This window comes from Aethalodelphis obliquidens, unplaced genomic scaffold (genome assembly GCF_003676395.1).
Source record: "Aethalodelphis obliquidens isolate GAN/ISIS:26980383/991018 unplaced genomic scaffold, ASM367639v1 scaffold14, whole genome shotgun sequence".
NCBI classification, from domain to species: domain Eukaryota; kingdom Metazoa; phylum Chordata; class Mammalia; order Artiodactyla; family Delphinidae; genus Aethalodelphis; species Aethalodelphis obliquidens.
The window spans coordinates 30,491,969-30,511,816 of record NW_020837958.1 but is presented as its reverse complement, the minus strand read 5'-3'; positions in this window follow the sequence as shown (position 1 = coordinate 30,511,816).

The window sequence follows — 19,848 nt, the reverse complement described above, 5'->3', positions numbered from 1 at the left end:
AAAAAAAAAAAAAAAAAAAAAAAAAAAAAAAGAAATGAAGACAGCCTAAGAGACCTCTGGGACAACATTAAACACAGCAACATTCGCATTATAGGGGTCCCAGAAGGAGAAGAGAGAAAGGAACCAAGAAACCTTTGAAGAGATTATAGTTGAAAACTTCCCTAACATGGGAAAGGAAATAGCCACCCAAGTCCAGGAAGCGCAGTGAGTCCCATACAGGATAAACCCAAGGAGAAACATGCCAAGACACAGAGTAATCAAATTGGCAAAAATTAAAGACAAAGAAAAATTATTGAAAGCAGCAAGGGAAAAACGACAAATAACATACAAGGGAACTCCCATAAGGTTAACAGCTGATTTCTCAGCAGAAACTCTACAGGCCAGAAGGGAGTGGCATGATATACTTAAAGTGATGAAGGGGAAGAACCTACAACCAAGATTACTCTACCCGTCAAGGATCTCATTCAGATTCAAGGGAGAAATCAAAAAAGTTTTACAGACAAGGAAAAGCTAAGAGACTTCAGGACCACCAAACCAGCTCTACAACAAATGCTAAAGGAACTTCTCTAAGTGGGAAACACAAGAGAAGAAAAGGGTTTCTTGTTTACAAAAACAAACCCCAAAGGATTAAGAAAATGGTCATAGGAACATACAGATCGATAATTACCTTAAACGTGAATGGATTAAATGCTCCAACCAAAAGACACAGGCTTGCTGAATGGATACAAAAACAAGACCCATATATATGCTGTCTACAAGAGACCCACTTCAGACCTAGAGACACATACAGACTGCAAGTGAGGGGATGGAAAAAGATATTCCATGCCAATGGAAATCAAAAGAAAGCTGGAGTAGCAATACTCATATCAGATAAAATAGACTTTAAAATAAACAATGTTACAAGAGACAAGGAAGGACACTACATAATGATCAAGGGATCAATCCAAGAAGAAGATATAACAATTATATATGCACTCAACGTAGAAGCACCTCAATACATAAGGCAATTGCTAACAGCTCTAAAAGAGGAAAGCGACAGTAACACAATAATAGTGGGGGACCATAACACCTCACTTACACCAATGGACAGATCATCCAAAATGAAAATAAATAAGGAAACAGAAGCTTTAAATGACACAATAGACCAGATAGATTTAATTGATATTTATAGGACATTCCATCGAAAAACAGCAGATTACACTTTCTTCTCAAGTGTGCATGGAGCATTCTCCAGGATAGATCACATCTTGGGTCACAAATCAAGCCTCAGTAAATTTAAGAAAATTGAAATCATATGAAGCATCTTTTCTGACCACAACGCTATGAGATTAGAAATGAATTACAGGGAAAAAAACGGAAAAAACACAAACACATGGAGGCTAAACAATACGTTACTAAATAACCAAGAGAACACTGAAGAAATCAAAGAGGAAATCAAGAAATACCTAGAGACAAATGACAATGAAAACACGATGATCCAAAACCTATGGTATGCAGCAAATGCAGTTCTAAGAGGGAAGTTATAGCTATACAAGCCTACCTCAGGAAACACAAAAAATCTCAAATAAACAATCTAACCTTACACCTAAAGGAACTAGAGGAAGAAGAACAAACAAAACCCAAAGTTAGCAGAAGGAAAGAAATCATAAAGATCAGAGCAGAAATAAATAGAAACAAAGAAAACAATAGCAAACATCAATAAAACTAAAAGCTGGTTCTTTGAGAAGATAAACAAAATTGATAAACCATTAGCCAGACTCATCAAGAAAAAGAGGGAGAGGACTCAAATCAAAAAATTAGAAATGAAAAAGGAGAAGTTACAACAGACACCGCAGAAATACGAAGCATCCTAAGGGACTACTACAAGCAACTCTATGCCAATAAAATGGACAACCTGGAAGAAATGGACAAATTCTTAGAAAGGTATAACCTCCCAAGACTGAACCAGGAAGAAATAGAAAATATGAACAGACCAATCACAAGGAATTAAATTGAAACTGGAATTAAAAATCTTCCAATAAACTAAAGTCCAGGATCAGATGGCTTCACAGGTGAATTCTATCAAACATTTAGAGAAGAGCTAACACTCGTCCTTCTCAAACTCTTCCAAAACATTGCAGCAGAAGGAATACTCCCAAACTCATTCTATGAGGCCACCATCACTCTGATACCAAAACCAGACAAAGATGCTACAAAAAAAGAAAGATACAGACCAATATCACTGATGAATATAGATGCAAAAATCCTCAACAAAATACTAGCAAGCAGAATCCAACAACACATTAAAAGGATCATACACCATGATGAAGTGGAATTTATCCCAGGGATGCAAGGATTCTTCAATATATGCAAATCAATCAATGTGATACACCATATTAAAAATTGAAGAATAAAAACCATATGATCATCTCAATAGATGCAGAAAAATCTTTTGACAGTACTCACCCATTTATGGTAAAAACTCTCCAGAAAGTGGGCATAGAGGGAACCTACCTCAACTTAATAAAGGCCATATACGACAAACCCACAGCAAACATCATTCTCAATGGTGAAAAACTGAAAGCATTTCCTCTAAGATCAGGAACAAGACCAGTATGTCCACTCTCACCACTATTATTCAACATAGTTTTGGAAGTCCTAGCCTCAGCAATCAGAGAAGAAAAAGAAATAAAAGGAATACAAATTGGAAAAGAAGAAGTAAAACTGTCACTGTTTGCAGATGACATGATACTATACATAGAGAATCCTAAAAATGCCACCAGAAAACTACTAGAGCTAATCAATGAATTTGGTTAAGTTGCAGGATACAAAAGTAATGCACAGAAATCTCTTGCATTCCTATACACTAATGATGAAAAATATGAAAGCGAAATTAAGGAAACACTCCCATTTACCATTGCAACAAAAAGAATAAAATACCTAGGAATAAACCTACCTAGGGAGACAAAACACCTGTATGCAGAAAACTATAAGACACTGATATAAGCAATTAAAGATGATACCAACAGATGGAAGGATATACCATGTGCTTGGATTGGAAGAATCAATATTGTGAAAATGACTATACTACCCAAAGCAATCTACAGATTCAATGCAATCCCTATCAAATTACGAATGGCATCTTTTACTGAACTAGAACAAAAAAATCTTAAAATTTGTATGGAGACACAAAAGACCCCAAATAGCCAAAGCTGTCTTGAGGGAAAAAAACAGAGCTGGAGGAATCAGACTCCCTGACTTCAGACTATACTACAAAGCTACAGTGATCAAGACAATATGGTACTGGCACAAAAACAGAAACATAGATCAATGGAATAAGATAGAAAGCCCAGAGATAAGCCCACACACCTGTGCTCAACTAATCTATGACAAAGGAGGCAAGGATATACAATGGAGAAAAGACAGTCTCTTCAATAAGTGGTGCTGGGAAAACTGGACAGCTACATGTAAAAGAATGAAATTAGAACACTCCCTAACACCATACACAAAAATAAACTCAAAATGGATTAGAGACCTAAATGTAAGACCTGACACTATAAAACTCTTAGAGGAAAACATAGGAAGAACACTCTTTGACATAAATCACAGCAAAATCTCTTTTGATCCACCTCCTAGAGTAATGGAAATAAAAACAAAAATAAACAAATGGGACCTAATGAAACTTAAGAGCTTTTGCACAGCAAAGGAAACCATAAACAAGATGAAAAGACAACCCTCAGAATTGGAGACAATATTTGCAAATGAATCAACGGACAAAGGATTGATCTCCAAAATATATAAATACGTCATGCAGCTCAATATTAAAAAAACAAACAACCCAATCCAAAAATGGGCAGAAGACCTAAATAGACATTTCTCCAAAGAAGACATACACTGGCCAAGAAGCACATGAAAAGATGCTCAACATCACTAATTATTAGAGCAATGCAAATCAAAACTACAATGAGGTATCACCTCACACCAGTTAGAATTGGTTCATCAGAACATCTACAAACAACAAATGCTGGAGAGGGTGTGGAGAAAAGGGAATCCTCTTGCACTGTTGGTGGGAATGTAAACTGATACCGCCACTATGGAGAACAGTATGGAGGTTCCTTAAAAAACTAAAAATAGAATTACCATCTGACCCAGCCATCCCACTACTGGGCATATACCCAGAGAAAACCAGAATTCAAAAACACACATGCACCCCAGTGTTCGTTGCAGCACCGTTTACAATAGCCAGGTTATGGAAACAACCTAAATGCCCATCGACAGGTGAATGGATAAAGAAGATGTGGTACATATATACAATGGAATATTACTCATCTATAAAAAGGAACGAAATTGGGTCATTTGTTGATACATGGATGATCTAGAAACGGTCATACAGAGTGAAATAAGTCAGAAAGAGAAAAACAAATATTGTATATTACCGCACGTATGTGGAACGTAGAAAAATGGTACAGATGAACCGGTTTGCAGGGCAGAAATTGAGACACAGATTTGGAGAACAAACATATGGACACCATGGGGGGAAATCCGTGGGGGGTGGGGGTGGGGATGTGATGAATTGGGCGATCGGGATTTACACTGGTGGGAATGTATACACTGCTGTGTATAAAACTGATGACTAATATGAACCTGCTGCATAAATAAAAAAATAGAGAAAACCTAAAAAAAAAAATGATGAGAGTGGGTTAGGGATTGTATAAGCTGTACAGTGGTTCTCACACTGTGGTCCATAAGCCACTGGGGTCCCTGAGACCCCTGCAAGGGGTCTGCAGGTCAAAACTATATTCATTATAATAATAATGCGTGGGTACAGCGTTCATTCAAAATGTACAATAGGCCAACACATTTTAATATAACAGAGTACAAAATGTTCATTGATTTTTTAAAAATTTATTTTATTTTATTTTTGGCTGCATTGGGTCTTTGTTGCTGCATGCGGGCTTTCTCTAGTTGCAGGAGTGGGGGCTCTTCTTTGTTGCAGTGCACCGGCTTATCATTGTGGTGGCTCTTCTTGTTGCAGAGCACGGGCTCTAGGTGCGGCGTGGGCTTCAGTAGTTGTGGTGCACAGTCTCAGTAGTTGTGGCTCACGGGCTCCAGAGCGCAGGCTCAGTAGTTGTGGTGCACGCGTTTAGTTGCTCCATGGCATGTGGGATCCTCCCAGACCAGGGCTCGATCCCATGTCCTTGCATTGGCAGGCAGATTCTTAACCACTGTGCCACCAGGGAAGTCCCAGTTCATTGATATTTAGATTCAACATTGCAACTGACCTTTAAGAACCCACCACTTGTTGAGTTTTGGTGTAGTTTCAAAGGAAAATATTCATAATTACCTGGAATGGTTGTTGAAATACTTCTCCACTTTTAGCAGGTTCTGTTAATTAGTTCTTCTGGTATTTACTATTATAAGTTTAAGTAATAAAATTGTACTACCTGAAAAAAAAATTTTAGTTGTTTTATCATGGATTTTTTCACATAAATTTTTTTTTTTTTTTTTGGCGGTACACGGGCCTCTCACTGTTGTGGCCTCTCACGTTGCGGAGCACAGGCTCCGGACGTGCAGGCTCAGCAGCCATGGCTCACAGGCCCAGCCGCTCCACAGCATGTGGAATCTTCCCGGACTGGGGCACGAACCTGTGTCCCCTGCATCGGCAGGTGGACCCTCAACCACTGCGCCACCAGGGAAGCCCCACATTAATTTTTATCTTTATAAATATTACATTAAAATATTTACCTTGGTTACTGAGATTCTTGGCACCCCTTTAAGTTTTGCACCCTATTCCTGGCTTCCCGGGACATCTCTTTCTGGAAGTTGATTTTGTTCACCAAATAAAACTAGGCAAGTCAATGTCCCAGTAGTTTGCTTTCTCAACTAAACAGAGGTCAAATAAAATGTAGATGTGCTCAGGATTTACTCTTGGTTGGGGATTGTATGAGGTAATGACAACAAAGCGTTTCCCTTTTTTTTGTTGTTTCAGACTTTTTACATTAAAAATGTAAAATACACATAACAAAATTTACCATCTTAACCATTTTTAAGTGTATAGTTCAGTGGTATTAAATATATTCATAATTTTGTGCAAACATCACCACCATCCACCTTCATTAGTCTTTTCATCTTGTAAAATTGAAACTCTCTACCCATTAAACACTAACTCCCCATTCCCCACTCTTTCCAGACTCTGGCAACCACTATTCTACTTTCTGGCTCTATATTTTTGACTACTCTAAGAGTCTCATATAAATGGAATCAAATAGTATTTGATTTGGGGGCACTGGCTTATTTCACTTGACATAATGTCCTCAAGGTTCATCTTCATCCATGCTGTGGCATATATCAGAATTTCCTTCCTTTTTAAGGCTGATTAATATTCCATTGTATGTATATACCACGTTTTGCTTATTCATTCATCATTGGACACTTGGATTGCTTCCATGTTTTAGCTAATGTGAATAATGAACATGGGTGTACAAAAATCTACCAGATCTTTTTTTCAGTTCTTTTAGGTATATACACAGTAGTAGAATTGCTGGATCATATAGCAATTCTATTTTAATTTTTGAGGAACCACCTTATTGTTTTCCACAGTGGCTTCGCCATGTTACTTTCCTGCCAATAGTGCATAAGATTTCCAATTTCTCCAAATCCTCAACAACACTGTTATTTTCTGGTTTTTTTTCATAGTTGCCTTCCTAATGGATGTGAGGTGATATCTTACTGTACTTTTGATTTGCCTTTCCCTAAAAATTAGTGACGTTGAACATCTTTTCATGTGCTTTGAAGAAATGTCTATTCAAGGCCCTTGCCCATTTTTAAATCAGTTTATTTTTGTGTTGTTCAGTTTTCAGTGATCTCTACATATTCTGGATGTCGATCACTTATCAGGTATATGATTTGCAGCCACTCTTTCCCATTTGGTGGGTTGCCTTTTTATTCTGTTAATATTGTCTTTTGATGTACAAAATTAAAAAACTTTCATCCAGTCCAATTTGTCTATTTTTTCTTTTGTTGTTTGGGCTTTTGGTGTCATATCCAAGAAATCATTGCCAAATCCAATGCCATGAAGACTTTGCCCTATGTCTTCTTCTAAGAGTTTTATATTTTTAGGTCTTATATTTAGGTCTTTGATTTTTTTGAGTTAATTTTTGTATATAGTGTCAGGTAAGGGTCCACCTTCATTCTTTTGCATGTGGATATTCAGTTTCCCCAGTACCATTGATAAAAAGACAGTCTTTTCCCCATTGAATGGTCTTTGCACCCTTGTCAAAAATCATCTGATCATAGGTGTGAGGGATTATTTCTGAACTTTCTATTCTATTCAATTCATCCATACGTTTGTCTTTATAACGGTACCACTTTTTTTTTTTTTTTGATTACTGTAGCTTTGTGGGGAGTTTTAAAATCAGGAAATGTAGTCCTCCAGTTTTGTTCTTCTTTTTCAAGATTGTTTTGGCTATTCAGGGTCCCTCAAGATACCATTTGAACTTTAGGATGGGTTTTTCATTTCTGCAAAGAACATATTGGGATTTTGATAGGGATTGCATTGAATCTGTAGATTGGTTGTGTTACTGAATAGGTTGCCTGGACTTGCCCCACGGTCCTAGCCTGGGCTGAGACCCCTTGTCTCAGGCAGGGAGGTTCTTTTTCTGCTCAGATTGCCACAGTTAATAACAAAACCAGTGTTGAGACTAGAACAGCACAAGCTTTATTCAATGCCAAAGAATGGAGCAGTAGGAACTTAGTTTGCAAATCAATTTCTCAACCCAATTCAGGTGGAGACACCATATATATATAGGAGGGTCAAAGTAAAAGGGAGGCATTTGGAAAGAATGGGAGGAATATTCATGACTTATCCGACAACAGAGGTGTGGTTTGAACCCAGAATGCAACACTACTTTTTGTCTTTATACTGGCTTTTCAGGTTGTTGTCATGGCAATTGTCAACTGTCATGGCACTGGCGGGTGCGTCATTTAGCATGCTAATGTATTACAATAAGCGTATAATGAGGCTCAAAGTCTACTGGACGTCAAATCTTCCGCCATCTTGGGCCTAGTTTGTTCCAACCAGTTCTTGTTTTTCTCTTTGCAGCTTCCTCCTAAAACTTAGATAAGAGCAATTGGTTTCCATTCGAGGGAGGGGCAGGGGTATGATTCTGGGGCAACAGCCTTGGTAACAGTTGGGTGGTATTGACACATCGTAACAATATTAAGTCTTCTAATACATGAACATGGGCTGTGTTTCCATTTCTTTATATCATTTTCAGTTTCTTTCAGCAATGTTTTGTATTTCCATTGTACAAGTCTTTCACCTCCTTAGTTAATTCATAAATATTTTATTCTATTAATTCTCTTATAGATAGAATTGTTTATTGTAATTACCTTTTCAGATTGTTAGTGTGTAGAAATGCAACTAGTTTTTGTGTGCAGACTTTATATACTGCTATTTTGCTGAACTCATTTATTAGTTCTAACGGTTTTTTTTTTTCATCTTTAAGGTGTTCTACATATACAATCATATTGAAACAGGAGGGGAGGGGCAGGGCACAACCTTGAAAAGAATGACATAGCCATAGGACATGACAAAGACTACTTAGAACCAACTGGGTCCAAGATGGCAGAAGATATGACGTCCAGTAGACCTTGAGCCTCATTATATGCTCATTGTAATACATTAGCATGCTAAATGACACACCCACCAGCACCATGACAGTTCTGAGGCTAACCATAAAAAGCCAAAAAGTAGGCAGTGGCCCAATTCCTGGAAATCTCCGCCCCTTCCCCAAAATAATGGGAATGATCCTCCCACTCATTAGCCTATGAAATTACCCAGCCCATGAAAACTAACCACACCATATTTCAGGGCCACTCTCACTTTCTGAGATGGCCCACACTCTGTGGAGTGTGTTGCTCTCTAAATAAATCAACTTCTTACCTATCACTTTGTCTCTCAGTGAATTCTTTCTGCAATGAGACATCAAGAACCTGAGCTTCATTAAGTCCTGAGACCAGGTGTGTGATCTCAGTTAAAAGACTGTGGGTTCAAGTCCCAATCTGAGTTGCACAGTTTCAATATCATCTGTGAACAGACATAATTTTACTCCCTCCTTTCCAATTTGAATGTCTTTTCTTCTTGCCTAATTGCTCTGATTAGAATTTCTAGTACAGTGTTGAATGAACGTGGTAAAAGCAGGCATCCTTGCCTTGTTCTTGACTTAGAAGAAAAGCTTTCGGTCTTCCATCACTGAGTATTATGGGCTGCACCTGACAGGCCTGCAAGCCCTGTACTTGCCCAGCCTCAAGACAGAAGAAAGAGCCCGGAGTCAGCAACAGAGACATCAATGGTTTAATGGATAGGGGGAATCTTACATGTCTGAAGCAAGGTCCTGGAGTGACACCCCACTGTGTGTGCCCAGAAGGCAGGCAGGAAATGGTAGTAGTCTTTGCTACCTAGGAAAGAGGGAGGTTTCCAGTTACAGGGGGAATTCATGTCAAGGTTACCAGGGAAACCAGCAGAGGGGCACACCCCTTTGATAGACTATCATAATGGAGATAGTTCTGTTCTAAAGATTAGAACAATTACTTAGCTTTTCTGGGGGCAAGTATGTAGGCATTTACTGATTAGGCTCTATAATTAAGAGGGAAAGTCAGTCAGGTGACTAGGTGAGGCAAGGACTGGTCAAGCAGGAGATGTATACAGAGAGCAAGAGAACAGCCATCACAAGTGCCCTGATCATACAAGTTTGATGTTTGCTGTGGGTTTTTCATATATGGCTTTTATTATGCTGAGGTAGGTTCCTTCTATTCCTAGTTTGTTGAGTGTTTTCATCATGAAAGTACATTGAATTTTCTCTAATGCTTTTTCTACATTGAGATGATCATGAGGGTCTCTCACCTTTTTTTCTGTTAATGTGGTGTATTACACTGACCAATTTTTGTATGTTGAACTCTCATTGCTTTCTAGTAATAAATCCCTTTTGTTATGGTGTGCAATTCCTTTAATATGCTGAATTCAGTTTGCTGAAATTTTGCTAAGGATTTTTGCATGAATGTTCATAAAGAATATTGTTCTGTAGGTCTTTGTTGTTGTTTTAGTGTCTTTTCCTGACTTTGCTATCAGGGTAATGCTGGACTCATAAAATAAATGAGTAGGAAGTATTCAATTTGGTGGAAAAGTGTTTTTTTAATATTTATTTATTTATTTGGCTGCTTTGGGTCTTCGTTGCAGCATGCGCGATCTTCATTGTGGCATGAGGGATCATTCGGTGTGGCACGCAGGCTTCTCTCTAGTTGTGGCACGCAGGCTCCAGAGTGCACGGGCTCAGTAGTTGTGGCATGAGGGCTTAGTTGCCCCGTGGCATGTGGTATCTTAGTTCCCCGACCAGGCATCGAACCTGCATCCCCTGCAGTGAAAGGCAATTCTTAACCACTGGCCCGTGAGGAAAGTCCCTGTGGAAAAGTTTGAGAAGAAATGGTATTAGTTCTGTAAATATTTGGTAGAATTCACCATGAAGTCATCAGGATCAGGGCTTTTCTTAGTTGAGAGACATTTGCTTATTGATCAGCCTCCTTGGTTACAGGTCTATTCACATTTTCTATTTCTTTATGATTTAGTTTTGGTAGCTTTTATGTTTCTAGAAATTTTTACATTTCATCTTGGTTCTCCAATTTGTAGGCATACAGTTGTTCATAGTACTCTTATAATCCATTTTATTTCTGTAGAATCAGTAGTAATATCCCCATTTTCATTTCATTTTAGTAACTTGAGCCTTCTTTTTAAAAAAAATATTTATTTATTTGGCTGTGCCAGGTCTTAGTTGTGGCACACAGGATCTTTGATCTTCACTGCGGCATGTGGGATCTTTTTAGTTGCAGCATGTGGGATCTTTAGTTGTGGCATGTGAACTTAGTTGTGGCATGTGAGATCCAGTTCCCTGACCAGGGATGGAACCCGGGCCCCCTGCATTGGGAGGGTAGAGTCTTAGCCACTGGACCACCAGGGAAGTCCCTAGCCTTCTTTTTTCCTTAGTTCATCTAGCTCCAGCTTTGTCAATTTTGTGGATCTTTTCAAAGAACTAAGCTTTCAGTTTTGCCAATTTTTTCCAGTTTTTCTATTCTCTATTTTACTTATCTTTCCTCTAGTCTTTTTTTTTTTTTGACCACACCATGTGTGGCTTGCAGAATCTTAGTTCTCCAACCAGGGATTGAACCTGGGCCCTTGCAACCAAGTGGGGCCCTATGGGGCTCCTGGGCACAGAGGCCTTTTTGCCCCCCATTTCTTGTAGGCAAGACTCTAGCCTCCATGACCTTCCCTGAGTTCCAAAGGGCTGCTAATCAAGGAAGGAGCCAAGAAATCACCTGAGGCAAGATTAAAGGGACCAGAGAAGCTCATCAAATTAGGAGACCACCTGAGATTAAGGGAGTACAAGCCCTGCACACACCCTAATCTTGTCAGCAACCCCACCCTTGAATTATTGCTATAAAACTCCTCATCAAATCCTCCTGGGTTGGGACACATGGTTTTCGAGGGCAGGAGCCCTCTGTGTTCACGTTTGCCTGGCAAAGCAATAAAGCTATTCATTTCTACTTCACCCAAAACGCTGTCTACGAGATTTGATTCTGCACTGGTGTACAGAGGCTGAGATTTCAGCATCACCCTCGGCAGTGAAATAATTGAGTCCTAACCACTGGACTGCCAAGGAATTAATTCCCTCTCTAGTCTTTATTTATTCCTTCTTATATTTGGGTTTAATTTGTTCTTTTTCTAGATCTTTAAGTTGTGATGTTAGTTGATTTAACATCTTTCTTTTAAAAAAAAATTTATTTATTTGGCTGTGCCAGGTCTCAGTTGTGGCATGCAGGATCTTTTAGTTGTGGCATGCGGAATCTCTTAGTTGCGGCATGCGGGATTTAGTTCCCTGACCAGGGATTGAACCCAGGCCCCCTGCATTGGGAGCACAGAGTCTTAACTGCTGGACCACTAGGGAAGTCCCAACATTTTTGTTTTTTAATATAAGCATTTATAGCTGTACATTTTCCCCTTAGCACTGTTTTTGCTGCATCCCATAAGTTTTCGTATGTTGTATTTTCATTTGTCTCTAAATCTTTTCTAATTTCCCTTGTGATTTCTTCTTTTTTATCCAATAGTGGTTTCAGAATGTGTTGTTTAATTTTCACAAATTTTGTGAATTTTCCAGCTTTTTTCTGTTACTGATTTCTAACTTCATCTCAATGTGGTCAGAGTAGATACTTTGTGTGATGTCTATCTTTTAAAGTCTGTTAAGGAGAATGATGTCATCATCATGGCAGAATAAGAGTTTTCTACCATCTGTCTTCCAAAGAACACTGATTTAGACAATCACCCATGGGTGAGAAGGCTTTTGTGGACATCCAAGAGGCCAGTGGATAGGTTTGTGCATACCAATGGAGAGGGGGAAAAAAATCTGAGATTGGATGCACTGAAGAAGATAGTGGAACAGTTTCACTTTACTCACATCACTCTTCTCCGGAGGCACAGTCCAGCACAAAGAGAACTTCCTGGCCTATGATTTCTCCCTCAGGGGAAGGTGAGAGTGTGTGATTGTGTGCTTGGCTTCCCCAGCTGTGTGGGATGCTGCCAAAGAGATCCACTTCTTTCTCACCCCATCCAGAATACTGAAGCATGCCATGCAACTGGGGGGTGGGGGCGGCTGGGAGAGCAGCTGATAGGGCTAATTACTAACATGAATGCATATGAAAATATATATCACACTGATAAAGGTATTTAGTTAAATTCAGAATACTCTAATACCATAATATGGTGATGTATTAACCAGTTAACTCTAGTATAAATATTAAAGGACAGGGCTTCCCTGATGGCGCAGTGGTTGAGAGTCCGCCTGCTGATGCAGGGGACACGGGTTTGTGCCCCGGTCTGGGAAGATCCCACATGCCGCAGAGTGGCTGAGCCCGTGAGCCATGGCCGCTGAGCCTGCGCATCCGGAGCCTGTGCTCGGCAATGGGAGAGGCCACAGCAGTGAGAGGCCCGCGTATCGCAAAAAAAAAAAAAAAAAAAAAAAGGACAAAAGTATTAAAAATAACAATAGCTACAATAATTTATTAATGGATACACAATATAAAAAGGGGTAAACTGTGACATCAAGAACAAAAAATAGGACAGGGGAGTAAAAAGTAATAAAGTTAATGTATATATCAGCACCCACAAACTGGAGGCTGCCCAGTGGCCCAGCCACATCACACATCTAAACCTAAGTCAGCCTGCACTTAACAGGAAACACCTGTCAGGGATACCCAACCCCCCCCCCCCCAATCACAATCCTCCAACTCAGCTTTAGCTAGCTTACCTTACCTTAGAAAATAGGACCTCCTAGCCAACCATGCATTTCTGAGTTGCCTCTTTTAATACTCTATAAAACTCATTCTTACCCAAAATCCCTTAGGAAGAGTGTTCCACTGCTTGTGAAGATTGTACACTTTCAATCCATGAATTGCTTTCCCTTGAATAAAAGGCATTAAACTCATTGTTAAATTGTTTTAGTTTTGTCATTTGACAAAGGGTTGAGTCTTTGTGTGCTACAATTCTGATCACACTTCCAATTGGGGGTTCACTCCACCAAGCAATTCTCCAACACCAGCTGGGTTCAGAATTCAACTCAATTCTGACACACTGTTACCAAACTCAAGTTCGTGTGTCAGACACACTGTGAGGCCAAACAAACTGAAACATTGGAGGTTGGAGCAGAGAAAGGTTTTTTTGCAGGGCCAAGCAAGGAGAATGAGTGGCTCATGCTCAAAAACCCCAAACTCTAGTGGTTTTGAGGGAGAAGGTTTTATTAAATTTGGCAAAACTTGGGGTGACTGCTGCAAGGTGTGTGTCTTTCTTCTGATTGGTTGGTGGTGAGGTAACAGGGTGGTGCTCCAGGAATCTTGTGCTCAGCCTGAAGTTACCATCCTCCACTTGGGTGGGGGCCTTAGTTCCTGCAGAAGAACTCAAAAGATGTTATGTATGTTCCTTGAGGAGGAGCCAGAACCCTGCCCCAAGGCTGTATTATTGTTTCTTGACTGCTTCTCCTTTGTTTCTGCATCCCCCTCCTTTCCCTGATTAGCAACTGTTTGAATCTGCCTTTTGGAACTCAGGGAAGGTCAAGGAGGCTGAATGAAGTCTATCTCTCACAAACAAGAAATGGAGGGACACAGAAAGAGGATTTGTACCAGGGAGGGCCCCACAGGGTTCTGCTGCTGTTTCATATCTCCCAGGTGATAGCATCAGATCTCACAGATTAAGGGCTCAGTCCTACAAGACTCCCCCCATGCCTTCAGACGTCAGTTGCAAGACCAGGTTGTCACCTGTGCTTCTGACTGACTGGCTATAGATTGGAGGTTCCAACAGCCTCCTCCTTGGCTTTGATTAATTTGCTAGAGCAGCTCACAGAACTCAGAGAAACATTTTTCTTAGCAGATTACTGGTTTATTGTAAAAGGATATAACTCAGGAACATCCAGATAAAAGAGATGCACAGGAGGGAATTCCTGGCGGTCCAGTGGTTAGGACTCCATGCTTTCACTGCTGAGGGCCTGGGTTCAATCCCTGGTCAGGGAACTAAGATCCTGCAAGCTGCGCAGCACAGACAAAAAAAAAAAAAAAAGACACACACACAAAGGACAAAAGGATATGGGGAAAGGGCATGGAGCTTCCATGCCCCCTCTGAGCACCACTGTCTCCAGATCTCCATGTGTTCACCAACCCAGAACCTCTCTGAAGCTACCCTTTCGGATTTTTTGGCAGCTTTATTGTATAGGCATAGTTGATTAAATCATTGGCAATTGGTGGTTGAATCAACCTCCAGCTCCTCCCTCTCCCTTGAGGTCAGAGGGATGGGACTGGAAAGTACCAACCCTCTAATCACCTGTTCGTTTCTTCAGGCAACAAGCCCCCATCCTTAGATGCATTTCAAAAGTCGGCTCATTAACATAACAAGAGACACCTTTCATCACAGGCGCCTCCCAGGGTTTTAGGAGCTCTGACAGAAAAGGGGTGAAAGAGTTGTTTTTTTTTTTAACATCTTTATTGGAGTGTCATTGCTTTACAATGGTGTGTTAGTTTCTGCTTTTTAACAAAGTGAATCAGTTATACATATACATATATCCCTATATCTCTTCCCTCTTGCGTCTCCCTCCCTTCCACCCTCCCTATCCCACCCCTCTAGGTGGTCACAAAGCACCGAGCTGATCTCCCTGTGCTAGGCGGCTGCTTCCCACTAGCTATCTATTTTACGTTTGGTAGTGTATATATGTCCATGCCACTCTCTCACTTTGTTCTAGCTTACCCTTCCCCCTCCCTGTATCCTCAAGTCGATTCTCTAGTAGGTCTGTGTCTTTATTCCTGTCTTGCCCCTAGGTTCTTCACAACATTTTTTTTTTTTTAGATTCCATATATATGTGTTAGCATGGAATATTACTCAGCCATAAAAAGAAGTGAAATTGAGTTATTTGTAGTGAGGTGGATGGACCTAGAGTCTGTCATACAGAGTGAAGTAAGTCAGAAAGAGAAAAACAAATACCGAAGACAGTTTTTATTACAAATCACATCACATACAAATTCGAAGTTATCAGCTTAACATAGACTGTAATATCTATAAGTTGTTTTGTGTAAGCCTCATGGTAACCACAAAGGAAAAACCTACAGTAGATACACAAAGGATGAAGAGAAGGGAATCAAAACATACCACTACAGAAAATCATCAATTCACAAAGACAGCAAGAGAGGAAGAAAGGAACAAGGGAACGACAAACAGCCAGAAAACAGTAAGATGGCATTTGTAAATCCTTACCTATCAATATTTACTTTAAGTGCACTGGATTAAATTCTCCCATTAAAAGACATAGAGTGGCTTAATGGATAAGAAAATAAGAGCGAACTATACGTTGCCTACAAGACTCCTCAGTCCAGCTGTAAGGACACACAGAGGCTCAACATGAAGGGATAGAAAAAGATATTCCATGAAAATGGCAACCAAGAGAGCAAGGGTAGCTACATTTATGTCAGACAAAATAGACTTTAAGTTAAAAGCTGTAACAAAAATATCATTATATAATGTTAATGGAGTCAACGAAATTCCAAAATGGTTACCTCAGTCAGATTCTGCCAGGGCAACTGTCTCTCTCTAGCTGGGGAGATGAATTCCCAGCACTTCCTACTCCTCCATCTAATGAAAGTCCTCTAGCAAAATGGTTTGAACTTGTTAGACCCAAACCTAATGTATCCATACAGGTTGCTCTAGCACTCACTACTCCTAGGTGTCTGGCAGCCCACTGGTCTGGCAGGGTGGCTTTTATTTTGGGGATCTGAGGAAGCACTGGACCATCAGCGCAGGCAGATTTCAGACTGAGGAGTCTTCTAAGAATTAAATAAGTTTTCATAGAGCTTTTTCTGGGAGCATTCGCTGAGCACCAGCCTCTGGAAAGGACCTGCCTTTCTGGGTCATATCCTGGGAGGGGCAAAAAGGCAAGAAAACAGCACCACTCTGCAGTCGTCAAAGGAACAATGGGCAGCACACTGGCAGACCCCAGTGAGAACCCAATGCCTAGGTGCACTATCCCCAGGAGCTGGGGGTGTCAGATCCCCCTGCTTACCCAGAGCCCACTGAGTCCTCAGTCTTGACCCCACCATGGATTCTTACTTTTGCTTCCAGGCCAAGAGCCAGTGTGAGGAAACCCACACCAGGAGACTGCAGGGTGTGCTATATCATCGTACATTTGCTCAGTGCCAGGTCAAGTCATGCAAAGTGTCCACTCGAGAAAGAAGTTTTTATTTGCAGTGTCTACCGAAAAAAAACACACAACCTAAAAGTTGAGAATTAAGTTTTGTTTGGTGGACTTACTGAGGACCTAAGCCTGGGAGACAGGCTCTCAGATAGCTCTGAGGAACTATTCTGAAGAGGGAAGGGAGGAGCCAGGATATACAGGAGTTTTGCAAGACAAACAAACAAACACAAACCCTCTGCCCCCCCACCTAGGTAGCCAAACATCAAAAGATTACTGCTAATTAAAGAAAAAACAGACATCTCAAGTTAATGAATTTAATGCTTTTCTCTATAAGGGAAGATGCAAGAGTCTGGGCTTAATGAAATCATTCTTTTGATATGCATCTTAACTATCTAGAGCCAGTATCCTGTTTTTCTCCATCCTGAATCCTCCGCAGGGTGCACCGCTGGGGGTGGCCGCAGAGGCTGATGGCTTGATGGCCACAACATCCTTTGTTTACTGACATGGCAGGCAACGTTCTTTGTTCACAGCTGAGAATAGGTGAAGGCAAGTGTACAGTTTGATGGTCTGTGTGTAAGGACTGCATATGTTGGCATCTGTGCTCGGGTCCTCTGCCAGAATGATTCTGGGAATCATAATGAATGAGTTATGGGGAGGTGGCTGGGAGGTAGCCAGCCCCTTCTGGGGCGTGAATTTAGAATACAATGGCCCAGGTGAGGCTGGGAGCAATCAGTGAGAGTGGTTGTCCTCAGCTGAATACAGATGCTTGGTAATCTTCAGGCCTGCAGTGCATCATGCCTTCTGCTGGAGGGTGCTGGAAGACGGGCTGAACTGCGTCAGGCTCTTTAGTCCAGGTAGGGGTCAGTAGGTGAACTAGCGTGGACTGGCCTACCCACGCAGAGGTCTGGCGCATGGTAGCTGTGCAAATGGCCTGTGGAGGCGCAGCCTCTACCCTGATGGATGTATGGGAAGAGCTCCGTGTGTGTGTGTGTGTGGTGGTGGGGTGAGGGGGCGCACATACATCAGTGGTTGTAGGCTACAGGGTATTGAAGTAAACGAACAACTGAGCACTAGGAAAGATAGTCCCAGATTTCTCAGTACTTGAGGATGCAGATGATGAGCCCTCCTGCGTCAGCCGTATCCAGCAGAAAGCCCTCTGGGTGGACTAGACCCATGGGATGGGGCTGAGGCTTTCCAAACCTGAGCAAACTCTGAAATCCCCAGACCTGGGTAGCTCTTCCTGCACTTTTGATTTTGAGCTTCCATACCATCCATGTTCACAGGCAGCTTTGAACTCCAAAGTGCAGAGGAAAGAGGCCTGGAGAAGGGGGTCCATTTGGTGAGGGGGGACAGGTCTAAAAGGCCTGAGCTGTGGTGGTCATTGCTCTGGCCCAGGTCCCAGGCCTTGAGGGAATGCTGAGAAGTAGGGGTAACCCAGGATGACATGACTCAGGATTTGGCAGGTGGTTCCTATGACCAAGAACAGCACCAAGAACAGCTGTGCTGAGGTGCCGGTAAACATTTCGAAAGAGGATGTTGCAAAGCCTGTTTTCTGGGCCCTTTCCAAGTAAGACGGGGATTTTTTATTCTCCTGTGGAGGTGTATTTGATGCTTGTCCTTGGGGTGTGACCTCTAGAGACTCCTTGTGTGCCTCAGAGTGGGACTGGGAGTAATCCCGACATTCACTGAGGTTCTTCTGGCCTTTGTCAGTCTCCCCTTGCTGGCACCAAAGGGACTGACTGTAAGGGATGGAAGAGCAGGGAAGAGTGTGTGGAGCGTGTGCCCCACAGTCAGGAACCAGGAATCTCACTGGGTTCTGCGTTTTCTGTGACATTCTTTGGGGAGGGCTCCTAGCAAAGATTGGTATGATAATTTCCTCTAATGGCTCTTATGATCTTCTGTCTTGATGATTATGTTTAGGAGAGAAACTTAATTGGTTAACTGATGCAACCCAGCATATTAATTCTTTTTATGAAAGTCCCTTGGGATGGGGTCTTCTCCCTGGGACTCTCTTAACATCAGAAACTCACAGTCCTTTCTCTTTCATCCTGTAAATCAATGTCACTGCCCAGAAGAGAGCCTGCAACACTGCCACTTGCATGACCCTGGCCACCTGTTGGCCAGTCACTGAGCAGTTGGGGTGGGGAGGGTGAAGAGCAACTTTGTGCCCACCAATATGGGCGCCAAGGTCTTCAGCTGGCACTGCAGGGGCCTTCAGACTTGAGTGGTTAGACACCTCAGGAAGAAGTGACTTGTCTAATGGTCATGGAGAAGAGACAAGTTAAATCAGGGTAGAGGCCCATATTCTGAGCCCACTAGATGTGTGTTGTAGGGAGAGGAGATGGGCAAGTCTGACTTTCCTCTATGATTCTGAGTTCATCCATCTAAGACATTTCAGTGAAGCTAATTTAAAACATAGATCATTTAAAAAATAATTGCAGTCATTCAGGCTGTGCAACATGATCTTTGATTACACATTCATCCTTTTCTTCTAGGTCATGGTGAAATGAACTTGCCACTTCTTTTGATTTACAAGGAAAGTATTGTAAATTAGAAAACTTTTGTGGAAAATATGCACATTATACTCTTTTTGATATTGAAAAGTATCTTTTTGCTCTAAAGCAGTATGCAAAATAAGCTCATTCCAGTTCTTTCCATGCATCTACCCATTTTTAAAATAAACTTTTTATTTTGGAATAATTTTAGATTCACAGCGAAGTTACAAAGATAGTACAGAGAGTTCCTATGTACTTTTCACCCCCTTTTGCCTAGTTTTGCATCTTACATAACCAAGTTACATTAGTCAAAACTAAGATATTAAGGTTGGTATGTTACTATTAACTAAACTGTACACATTTTTCAAATTTCACCAGTTTTTTCACTAATGTCCTTTTTCTGTCCCAAGATGCAATCCAGGATACCACATTACATTTTGTCATCTTGTTTCCTTAGTCTCCTCTGGTCTCTGAGTTTCTTTCTTCCTCTCTCCTTCCCTCTTTCTTTCCTCCCTCCCTCCCTCCCTCCCTTCTTTCTTTCTTTTCCTTTCTTTCCTTTCTTTCTTTCTTTCTTTCTTTCTTTCTTTCTTTCTTTCTTTCTT